Source organism: Rhodamnia argentea, chromosome 4, assembly GCF_020921035.1.
Source record: "Rhodamnia argentea isolate NSW1041297 chromosome 4, ASM2092103v1, whole genome shotgun sequence".
NCBI classification, from domain to species: Eukaryota; Viridiplantae; Streptophyta; class Magnoliopsida; order Myrtales; family Myrtaceae; genus Rhodamnia; species Rhodamnia argentea.
Window position 1 is genome coordinate 4,661,447 of NC_063153.1, and position 12,134 is coordinate 4,673,580.

The window sequence follows — 12,134 nt, forward strand, 5'->3', positions numbered from 1 at the left end:
GTAGATTGCTAGAGGAAGACAGTTCAGCTTAACCCGCTAGATGGTCCTAGTTTTGAATTCATCGGAAATGGGGCAAGTACGTTGGGAATTCTTATCTCGGCTATAGAGGCATGGCGATCACTTGACGAAGGTTGTTAGGGATATATGGCAGTAGTTCAGGATAGGACAAAAAAGGAAATGAAAATTGAGGAAATCCTTGTCGTCCAGGAATTTTTGGATGTTTTTCCTAAGGAACTCCCAGGATTACCCTCAGAAAGGGAGATTGAATTTCCGATTGAGTTGATTTCTGGAATTGAACCAATATCAAAGGCTCCATATAGAATGGCTCTAGCGGAGCTAAAGGAATTAAAGATACAACTTCAGGAGTTGCTAGATAGAGGATTTATTCGACCAAGTACATCACCATGGGGAGCACTAGTTCTGTTTGTGAAAAAGAAGGATGGATCCTTACGTCTTTGTATTGATTACGGACAACTGAATAAAGTATCCGTTAAGAACAAATATCCACTGCCGAGAATAGATGATCTATTTGACCAACTCCAGGGTGCTTTTGTATTTTCAAAGATTGATTTGCGATTAGGATATCATCAATTAAGAATTAAAGAGGAGGATATTGCTAAGACTGCCTTTAGGACCAAGTACGGACATTATGAATTCTTGGTGATACCATTTGGATTAACAAATGCTCAGGTAGCATTCATGGACTTAATGAATTGGGTGTTTAACCTTATCTGGACCAATTCATTATTATTTTTATCGGACATTTTGGTCTACTCTAAGGAAGAGAAGGAACATAAAGAACGTTCAAGAATGGTGTTACAGACCCTTCGCGAACATCAACTATATGCAAAGTTTAGTAAATGTGAGTTTTGGATTGATCAAGTGATTTTCTTGGGACACATGGTTAGTGGTGAAGGAATAATGGTGGACCCAGCCAAGATAGAGGCCGTAGTGAAGTGGCCCAAACCTAGTATCGTAACTGAAATTAGGAGCTTCCTTGGACTAGCTGGATACTATAGGAGATTTGTGGAAGGATTTTCGAAGATTGCTGGTCCCTTAACACAGTTGACTAGGAAAGATACCAAGTTTGAATGAACCAAAGAATGCGAAGAGAGCTTTCGAGAATTAAAGAAAAGACTAACTTCGACACCGGTATTAACAATACCATATGGGCCAGGAGGGTACGTAGTATACAATATGCTTCTCACCAAGGGCTCAGATGTGTCCTTATGCAACATGGAAAGATGGTTGCATATGCTTCACGCCAATTGAGACCATATGAGAAAAATTATCCGACGTATGATTTAGAATTAGCGGCGGTAATTTTTTCTCTTAAGATTTGGCAACATTACTTGTATGGAGAGAAATTTGAGGTTTATACGGACCATAAGAGCCTAAAATATCTATTCTCCCGGAAAGAATTGAATCTGAGATAGAGGAAATGGATGGAACTCTTAAAGGATTATGACTGCGAAATTTTATACCATCCTGGGAAGGCAAACAAAGTAGCGGATGCTCTTATTAGGAAAATCGCGAGTATGGTAGTCACCAACTTGATGGTACGTGAATGGAGCTTGGTGGAGGAAATTGCAAACCTAGAATATAAGCTTGAGATTGAGGATTCAACAGGTGTGGTAGCCACTTTGCAAATTGAACTCGAAATCCTACAAATGATCAAGGCATCGCAACAAGATGGCCTTGAAATTGCGAAAATCAAGGAGGAAGTGTTAGTTGGAAACAAACTAGATTTTCAGATCATGGGAGATGGAGTTTTAAGGTACCACGAGCGGTGGTATGTACCGAATGATAAAACCCTCAAGGTGGACATATTAGACGAAGCTCATCGAAGTGGATATAGTATTCACCCGGGAAGTACCAAGATGGACCAAAACCTCCATAAACATTACCATTGGAATGGTATGAAAATAGACATTGCAGAATAGGTTGCTAAATCCCTTACTTGTTTACAAGTTAAAGCTGAAAACCGCAGGCCAGCAGGATTACTTAAACCTCTAGAAATACCAAAATGGAAATGGGAGCACGTCACAATGGATTTTATGCAAGGATTGCCAAAAACGTTGAGTGGTCATGATTCAATATGGGTCATTGTGGATAGGCTTACCAAGACTACTTATTTCGTGGCATTTGTTGACACCTAAATTTTGATTTTTAACAAATCATTTATTTAAGCATAAAATGAGAATTAGTCATAATTCTCAAAAAAATAACTTTTCATGCACTACATATTTGTTTTATACATGTCACTTGCATTTAGGATAAGTCAATTAAGCTTAATTTGACGCTATTTGGACCAAACTCAGCTTGAGAATCTCGATTATCGCAAGAGGAGGTGCCGAATTTTAATGAGCTAATGGGACTTAGTTTTGAGCTCAATTCTGTCTATTCGGGCTGAATTTGATAATTAAGGCTTTCAATAAAATTTTCATTGTTCAGAGAAACCTTAATTGGAGCCCAAAAATTTGAGATGAGCCCATAATGTGATTGAAAATTTTGGTCAAGGCTAGCTCATGGGGACCTAGTTTTAACTTCAAATTAGCCCATTCTGAACATTTAATTGAGTGAAGCCTCTAGTTAATTATCCATTTAATTAACTAGAACCCAATTAGGCCCAAAATTACACTCTAAACCCACAAAAGAGGCCATTTTTCAGCTATTTCTTGCCCCATTACTCCCTTTGGCCGAAAATTACATAGAGTCCTCGGAGATTTGGACTCTTCCAAACTTCAAGATTAAGTAGGAGTTTCATCAATTAAGGATTCTTATCTTAAGAGTTTTATCAGATCGGGGAACTTATCTAGCTAGAGTTCTAGTAGATGTGGACTCTTGTGATCCAATGGCTAATGATAAGTCCTACTCTAGCTAGGATTAGTGATCCAATGGTCCCACTTAATTCCTACTCCTACTAGGATTGTTGGACTAAAGTTCTATATATACAACCCTCGCCTCAAGCTATTGGAGGGAGGACACATAAAAATTCGGCAATCTCAAAGAGCAAGAAGGGTTAGCGGCCGAAATCCTCATGCAAGTCCATTGAGGTGCTTAGTGCTTGTGCATGGTGTGAAGATAAAGGGTGATTCCTCCTTCCTTTTGTGATTATTATTCCTTTAGTGCTTCACAATCTCACCTGCACATCTTGAAGTCTGTTGGTTAGTATTTGAGGTTTTAAAGTGGCTGGTTTCTCTTCTATTCGGATGTAATTTTCTCTCGTGTTCGGGCTCAAGTCTAGCGGCTGTTTTATTATTCAATTCGCTGCTGTTCCGCGACGTTTTTGAGGTTGATCGATCACATTTTGTCATTATTTTAGGGTCTAACCTTGTTGTCACTTGTGGTAGATCCCTTGGGAGCGTTTTAGTAGCCAATTGGGTACAAAAGGCGCAGATTTTGAGCGAAAATTACTAGCTCGAGCGTGCTGGAATTTTCGCTTGGGAAAGGTAAAACTCCCGACCTTTCTATTGCAATCCATGCTAATTAACTTGGTAACTTGCATATGTGTTTTACGATCACATGTCGGCTCGCAATCAAGAGTTTAGTCCTTTTTTCATCAAAACATGAAGATTAAACATGTTCGTATGAAATTGTGGTTTTTTTTTTTTTTTGGGTAAACTTGATTCAATCCTCAAATTGATTAAATCTCCTTGAGAATTGTTGTAATTTGATTGGAAGAACACTCTTCTCTAACAAATTTTCGGATCCGTTGAATGGGAAGAGATTGGATTCTTGTTGAACTGGAAAATCAATTTTCGGCGTCCATGTAATGTCTTGGCCGAGCATATGGATGAATTTTGTTAGATGGTTGTCTCATTGGTTGAATTGATGTTATCCTTGTTTATTTAGCTTTATCTATTGTAGTTTGGATAATATCATGTGCACGAGATGTTGTTTGCATGCTGTAGATAAGGACTTGGATAACGTCTAACTCACTATGGTTAAATTTTTGATCTTGGTCGTTATCTTTAGTATATGAATTGGTTGGAACTTTATCTTATATTTATCTTATCCTATCTCTAGTGATTTTTTTTTTAATATCATCTGAATAGAGATAAGGCTTGAGCTTAATTAGAGGGTTTATCTGATAACTTAAATTGTCCTATCTTGTTATGGATGCTCGTGATGTGGACAATGTCCGCTTGGATTAGATGACATTCAATTTTCTTGAGAATTATCTGAAATTACTTTTCAAATCTTAAAGATAATATTCTTAAAATCAAATCAACTTTAGATGAGGAAAGGTGGACCCCAACTTCATAGTTTTGGCCACCCCTTTGATTTTCGAAATTTCAAGCTCAATTGATTCATTTTATTTTATTTTTTTTGTGCTATTTGTCTTTGATTTGTTATAAAATTTGCACATCTTTAAACAAACATGCCCATAATATATGCTCCTCAATGCGCCTAGACCCGTCGGAAAAATAAATCACACGCCTTAGCCATGATCTTGTGGAATGGCATGGTGATTTAGTATATAAATTCGTATTCCGCCCTTCGGCAAAAGAGATGTTGTTTTTCTATACATATATCCGCATTCTGGTTTGAATCCTTGAGGATGTAGTGGATAAAATCTCGCTCTAGCCCAAATCTTTGGGAATAAGAGGATTTTCAAAAAAATCGAAAATTAAAAGGTATATTATGGGCATTTTTGTTTATTTTTGTTCGGATTTTTGATTGCTTTTGAGTGTTTTCTTTTATTACCGAAAATACCAAAAAAAAAAATCACCCTCCGGGCACTTAATATATGGTCTTCATGTCACATTTTTTCAATTAATCATCAAATTCATATCGATCAATCGGAAAGGCTTTTTCATGAAATCGGTACCGAAAGGGTGTTAATTTTTTTAATTAGCGTAACCAAGTCCCCGAACTCATTTTCTTTGGTTCATAGAGATAAAATAATTCTCCTGCTATTTTATATAGGTTTTTAATCAACCTACCGTAAATGATTAGTGGCGGCTCCGATTAAATATTTTCTTATGAATAAACCTAAGTTGCGATTCGGTAGGACTTGGGAGGGTCCGAATTAGGTTAGTTGATTTAATTAACTTGATAATCTATTAGCCTAAATTTTAGGTCGTGACAGAAGTATGAAAAGACTACTCTTTAGAAAAGTTCGCTGATATATACCTAATGCATGTCACTCGACTACATGGCATGCCAGTGCCTATAATATCAGATTGAGACTCGAGATTCATTGCGAGATTTTGGAGAAGTTTACAAGAAGCTATAGGAACAAAGCTTTAGTTTAGTACGGCTTTTCATCCTCGGACAGATGGACAAACATAGAGAATCATACAAATACTTGAGGATATGCTACGGGCATGCACTATAGATTTTAGAGGCAATTGGGACGAAAAATTGCACATAGTAGAATTTGCCTACAATAATAGTTATCGGCGAACCATCGGTATGGCTTCGTTCGAAGCTTTATATGGAAGACCGTGCCGAACCCCGGTTTGTTGGAACGAAGTGGGTGAACATAGAATCATAGGACTAGAATTAATCCAAATGACCACTGAAACAATACGGGTAATACGTGATCGTCTGAAGATGGCACAAAGTTGACAAAAGAGTTACACCGATAAATGTCGACGACCACTAGAATTTGAGATTGGTGATTATGTATTCTTAAAAGTTTCACCTATGAAAGGGATATCGAGGTTTGGAAAGAAGGGTAAACTCAGTCCACGGTTTGTGGGACCATTTGAAATTTTGGAAAGGATAGGAGATATCGCCTACAGGTTAACATTACCACCATAATTGGCACATGTGCATGACGTGTTTCATGTGTCAATGTTGAGAAAATACCAACCAAACCCTACCCATGTGATAGCATATGGCACAGTGAATGTAGACGAGCATGTGCAATATGAGGAGAAACTAGTAAAGATATTAGATCGAAAGGAACAAGTTTTGAGGAGCAAAGTCATTCCTTTAGTCAAAGTGCTATGGCAACATCATGATACGGAGGAAGCCACTTAGGAAAGTGAGAGACCGACAAGACGACAATATCCATAATTATTCAATGAGGGAACAAAATCCTAGAATTACAAGGACGCAATTTTCTTAAGGAAGGAGGAACTGTAGCATCCCAAGGAACCAGCTCACCGAAATGGAGCTGCCTCACAAGTAAAAGCTCGATTAGTACCCAAATCTCGGTAGGAGAGCTTATATACTTCTCAATGGCTTTGCAGGAGGGCTTTAGAATTGTACGTGGTTCAATCATTTGGATATAGTACACAAAGCCTCCGCAATAAGAAAAATAAGTTATGTTCAAGGTTCAATAGTACATCCCAATAGAGGATGCCCATACTTGTTCAATTTATCTCTCTCAACTTGGATGCCATGAGGCGGGCCTTGGAAAGTTTTCGTAAAGGAAGGAGGGATTCGCAGATCCTCCGGACGTAGAGTACGCAGGGTTTTGAACCCAAATACATTACCCACAATGGAAGTAAACATATTAGTAACAAAACCTTCTTCAAAAAGGTCTAAAGGGTAAGTTACATAACATATATATTGATTTTCTTCTCTAGCAACAGGCTCGATGTGGTAGCATCTTCCTTTATAATGATTAAAGCTGGTAAGCCCATCGGTCCACACAGTTGTCCAGGTACGAGTAGAGGATTCAGCAGCTACCGCAGGCCCTATGAGTGTGAAAAATATACTCGATTAGTCGATTCAATTGGAATTAATTGTAAAGTCATCCATAATATGAAATAAATCATTTTGATAGACTTATATAGTTTCCTTTGTTAAGCGTGGTACATGTCTCGTTTAAATATTCATCAATTTGAATTCTATTTACATTAACCTTACTTCGATTTTTTTTTCCGATATAGATGGAGTAGTTACAAATAGATAGTGCTCTTACACAAAACAAATAAAATTTTCTCGCTTTCCCCTGCCTTCGGATGAATTTTTTCTAACGAAGAAAAGGAATTCAAACAAAATAAAATTCGCATTTTTCTTCGGATTAAAAATTGGAATATTCATATTCAACTTATAAGACCTTGGAACAATTATAAAATTACAAAAACGAAAGCATTCGTTTTGAACAATAAAGAGCAATTAATCAAGTCTGACAAAGCGTTTTCCAACAAGCCTTAAAATGAAATTTATAGTAAGAGGAAAATCCATCGACTTTAAAAATCGTGAGGGTTCTAGTTCCTCTATCTCCAAAAACGGACCATTTGACTCCTTAAATTAACGATCTATCCTCTATATATATATTTGAAAATCCAAAAAATTCTAGGGGCTTGGATAAGACTTTTTCTACCCCTTTCGTCTTTTTAATTGACATAGAACCAAGTCATCTAGTAAAATGAAAATGATGTGTAAAGAATAGTTGGGATAGCTCAGCTGGTAGAGCAGAGGACTGAAATCATCGTGTCACCAGGAAAAAAAAAAAAATGTGCGATTGAGCGAAGGGGACAAACCCAAATTTTATCAAGTTCCCGAGTAATCATGGAGCTACGGTTACCTAGTGGGGGTAGAATTGGGAATTTAAGAACCTCATCCCATTAGGCCACGAAGGCTCAACCCACAACAAATAGAATTTAGTATAGTGAGAATTAAAATGGATGTCGCTTTAAAACTACATAAGATGATCATATAGTCCAAATAGAAGAGAGGTGCAAACTAAGGAATGAAAGTGCCAAGTGGTTTCAAAAACCAAGAGCTCATGATGATGGACCTTGGGATTAAAACGTGATGATAGTGATTGAGTGGTGAGCCAGCTAGGTGAAGGAGGAAGCGGTGCAAGGGGACACGTGAGGAATAAAAAAAAAAATTAATTGGCATGTCATCACAAAGTGGACAAAAGGGGAGAGGTGTCAACTGCTTGGAGAGGGATGGAAAAGTGGTAAAAAAACTGATATGGACGTCTCGGAGATAGGTGACATGAAGGAATCAACACATTTTCCAAGGGCTCTGAACCAAAGTAGAAGAGAGAAGAGTTTCTTCAGAAGCCACATGAGGGGAGGAGTGGCACACGCACAAGTCCCGTAAGCAAGAGGCATGACAAATGGCAAATCTCATGCAACAACTCAGCGGTAGCTTTAAGCAGTGACTCCACAGTTTTACCATGAATTGAAAAGTAAGGAAGAGAGAGGCTCGTAAATTGGAGGTTTTGTTTTCTTCCTGAAGTTAAGTATCACCACAAGAAGGGAACCCTCAGCCGAGGAGGAACGCCACCATTTTCACCGAAGAACACCAAGCGCATTTAGGCGAGTAAATTTCTCCCTCTCACTCTCTCTCGCTTCACAATATGAGGTCCAAGTAGTAGTATGTTAGTTGTTCTTGTCGCTTTACGCGAGAGATGAATACTCGATAATAAATTTTGAGTGCAATCACATAACGATCGGCGACAAGATATATCAGTGATAATAACTTTTTCCAACTTAATTGATATGTCGATTCCGCATAAGAACCAGCATAATGGCTTCAACATGTGCGTACATATAGGCTTCAAGTACGTGGTAAGGGAAATTATTAAAAATATATTGCCAAGTGCGTGTTTACATCACAACTGCATGCATGCAACGTTAATTGGTGAAGTTTGGCTACTCAAAACAAATATGACACCATATATGGTTCACGTGTGACTTGTGCATGCATAATCGCATTACATGATTCATTATGCATCTGCTTGGTGGAAACGGAGAGTTGCGGTGCAGCCACGAATTTGAGCTCAACTACCCCGAAGGAGACGGGATGCCTTGGTGAGTGGCGCCAAATGGACCGCGTAAGACATCGCGAAGCCTCAGAGGGAGGATTCCAAGATGGGGAGTTGTCTTGAGGGCTGGCCGAGGAAAGTCGGACGAAAATATCCAAATAATGAGTTGGATGGACTCGAGTACAAGTGGACCACGACATGACGGGGAGAGTTGTTGACACCTAATTTTGATGATCCCGTATTATACATATATATATTAAATGAGAACACCTCTAATTTATTAAATATGCATCTTTTCTTGGGTTATTAACAATACAAAAAATTAATTGATGAATTGGTTTGTTGTTTTCATTTTAAAAAATTAAATAAAAAAAGAAAAAAAAGAAAAAAAGAAGAAGAAAATTTATGATCGGGCCGGTTTAACTCAAGCCCACGAGCCTTCTCCTTTTCCCGCTTGTGCTAGCTCGGGAGTGGGCCCATTTTTCCTCCTGCCTCTATCCCCTCAAGGCCGGCCTGCTTTCTTTCCCTCCTCCCTTGCATGGGCCTACCTTACCTTCATTTATTTTTCTTTTTCTCGGCCCAATTCCCTTCCCTCTATTTTTCTCCTTCACATGGACCCGGCGAGCAACCTATCTTCCCTTCTTTTTTCTCCTCAGTCCACATCTCATTTGTGTTATCAGCCCGATTGGTCCCCTATCCACTCACCAACTCTTCGCACCATCGCTACTCACGTCACTCATAATTAGACTAGGGGTGTGCATGGTCCGGGCGGTCCGGTCCCCGGCATGGAACCGGGGACCGGACCGTAGTCCCGGTCCCCATATTTTCTGGACCAAGGACCGGACCGGGACCGCTGGTCCTAGTCCGGGCCGGTCCCGGTCCGGTCTCGGTCCCGGCCCAGAGGGACCGCTAACTATTGAAAATCTAGTCAACTTAATAAATTATGTCATGGTAAAAATATAGCGACTCGCTATGACTTTTATGATTGATGAACTTGACCAAAATGTTCGAATTCAATACCAAATCCAGCCATTACATGATAAAAACATCACCAACCGCACTCAAAAAAGCCTGCGGGGAGAAAAGATGACCAAAAACAAGATGGAAAATAAGACTAAAAAGAGAGTCTTGAGGAAGAGAGTGCGACCGTGCAAGGTTGGGAAAAAAATGGGCAGTGGACTTTTATTATTCTGTTTTGTTTTCAATTTTTTTTTGCAATTATATATATTTATATATAAATAATTATATATTATTGGCGGTCCGGTTCGGGCCGGGCTGGTCCGGTCCCAATGCAAGAAACCCGAGGACCGGACCGCCCATCCACCGGTCCCATTTATTGGGACCGGGGACCGGACCATCCACCTCAAGGACCGGACCAACCCGGCCGGTCCGGGCCGGTCCCGGGTTGGTCCGGGCCGGTCCCGGGTTGGTCCGGGCCAGTCCGGTCCAGGTTGCACACCCCTAAATTAGACCATGTATTTGACGTGGTCTTCTATCAACCCACATCGAGGTCGAACAGATTTTACGCTTGTCCACACGAGCAAGCTTGGGGAAGGAGGCAGCTTATGCATAAAACATGACAGAGTTGGCAGGCTAATGGTTCATTCGTTTGGCGCGAGCAAAAGCAAAAGGAAAGAAAATGGTGAAGGGAAGGGTGAGAGTAGGTCCGTTGGCGAGGGAGGTTTGAGTGTAGTAGAGCAAAAGGAAAAAAAATGAGAAGGAAAGGCGGGCGCAAGAAAAGAGCAAAAGGAGGAGCATGCGCGGCCTTCTTTTTGGCTCCCAGCCTTGCTCACATTGCACATCGGTTGAGCTACCACCATCGACCGTTAAGCGCCTACCGGCATCCTCTTACGTCAGGTAAGCCCGTCTCCCTCCCTCACCCCCATATTTGCTTGGATAGTTGTTTGCGGTTGGTTCACCACATTCGTTGTTGCGCGTTTTAGACTTTACCAGAGCCATCTTTTGTTTGAAAAGCATGTTAGCCCGTCATCCGTACGTTGGTTGGGACCGAGTCGGTCTGGTTGTCACCCGACGCATGGAGGCTGGTCTACTCGAGACCCCGCTTTGGTCGCCGAGTAGTGGGCACAAAGGGCGAGTTTGGCCGTCTCTCGTTTGGGTGGTTCCCATATTGGCTGCTGGACGTCAAGCAAAGTAAATAGCGCACAGCCTTCGGATCCATCGCGAGAGGAGAGTCGAAGTCGGCGTTTGCGTTGGGGATGGGGACGTGTGAAGTTATGCCCGAATAGGAGCCCATTGGGACGGTTCTGTGAAGTCGGCCTAGGTGCGGTCTTCATTTCGAATGCGCGAGTAGGTCCTAACGGTCGGGCGACGCGAACTAGTAGTAATACGCGAGGTCCAAGTCCCGACGGGTGCGGAGGTGACGGTGAGTTTGGGCGGAGACGACATGAGCCCAAACCGAGGCGAGTTGAGGCTTGAACAGAAGCGACGCGTGCGTGAGTGGGATGACACTCGAGCTCGAACCCACTACGAAGCCAACGCAAATAGAGAAAGGGGATGCGGGATCGGATCGGTGGAGCCTTGCGAGGTAGGCGGACCACACGTTTGGGCGAGTGGACCAAAGTGAGCGAGTTCTGATGGTAGTTGTTGGCTCCCAGAAGTGACGGATGGTGTTTAGGCGAGTCGGTCGACGACGATCGTAGGTGGGCACAAGATGGACAGAACCGGTCGGGGTCCGGGAAGTCCGCGGATTGTGACCTAGCGACGGTGGTGAGCGAAATCCGACTTCGTGGCGAGAAGGTCCACGGGAGCGTGACCTAGCAGCTGCGGGAACGGATCCCAGCGTTGCCGCGGCAAAACGGGCGAAGGCTGTTGGAGTCGGTAGTGTAACGTCGTCGTCGGGTGTTGTAAAAAAAGAAGATGTCGCAAGCTTGAAGACGATGAACAGTGGAAGTTGGGCTGAGTGAATTGGATGGGTTGGCAGAATAAAGAACGGGAGGTTGGGCTGGCATGGAAGAGAATAAAGGGAAGCCGAGCCCGTGTAGGTTTGGTAGTTGGGAGTTGGGTCTTTGAGGGAGAAAATAAAGTTTTTTGGGACCGGGCTATTTTGGTTCAAGAGAAGGGCGGTCCGGGCTTTTGGAGCCGGGCTAGAAAGAAACTTAGACCCATTTCGGACAAGAAAAGGAAGAGTGGGCCTAAGCCCGTTTTGTGCAATCCGAGCCCGGCTCTGGTCCTCCATCCCGGACCGGTTCAGGTCCAACGGCTTGATCCAGGCCCGAGTCCGAGAACTCGACCCGGGCTCGGTTCCCTTTAATTAAATAATAATAAAAATATAATAAAAAATTTGAAAAATAAAATAAAAATTCAAAAAAATTAGAAAAATTTCAGAAAATTAGAAAATTGATTTTTCATGACCTTTTTACCCCTAATGTGAATTTTAAGCCTTAAATTGGCGTTGATTGAAGATCGATGTCCAATCCGGACCGATATT

General features: G+C 41.4%; 1 long non-coding RNA gene across 1 annotated transcript; it reads right to left on the bottom strand.

Moving 5' to 3' along the window:
• Positions 1-6,444: 6,444 nt before the first annotated feature.
• LOC125314712 lies at positions 6,445-11,251 on the bottom strand. Its single transcript, XR_007198137.1, has 3 exons — positions 11,242-11,251; positions 10,487-10,496; positions 6,445-6,589 (listed from the first exon to the last, which is right to left on the bottom strand). It is a non-coding gene; the product is annotated as an uncharacterized LOC125314712 (long non-coding RNA).
• Positions 11,252-12,134: the final 883 nt, after the last annotated feature.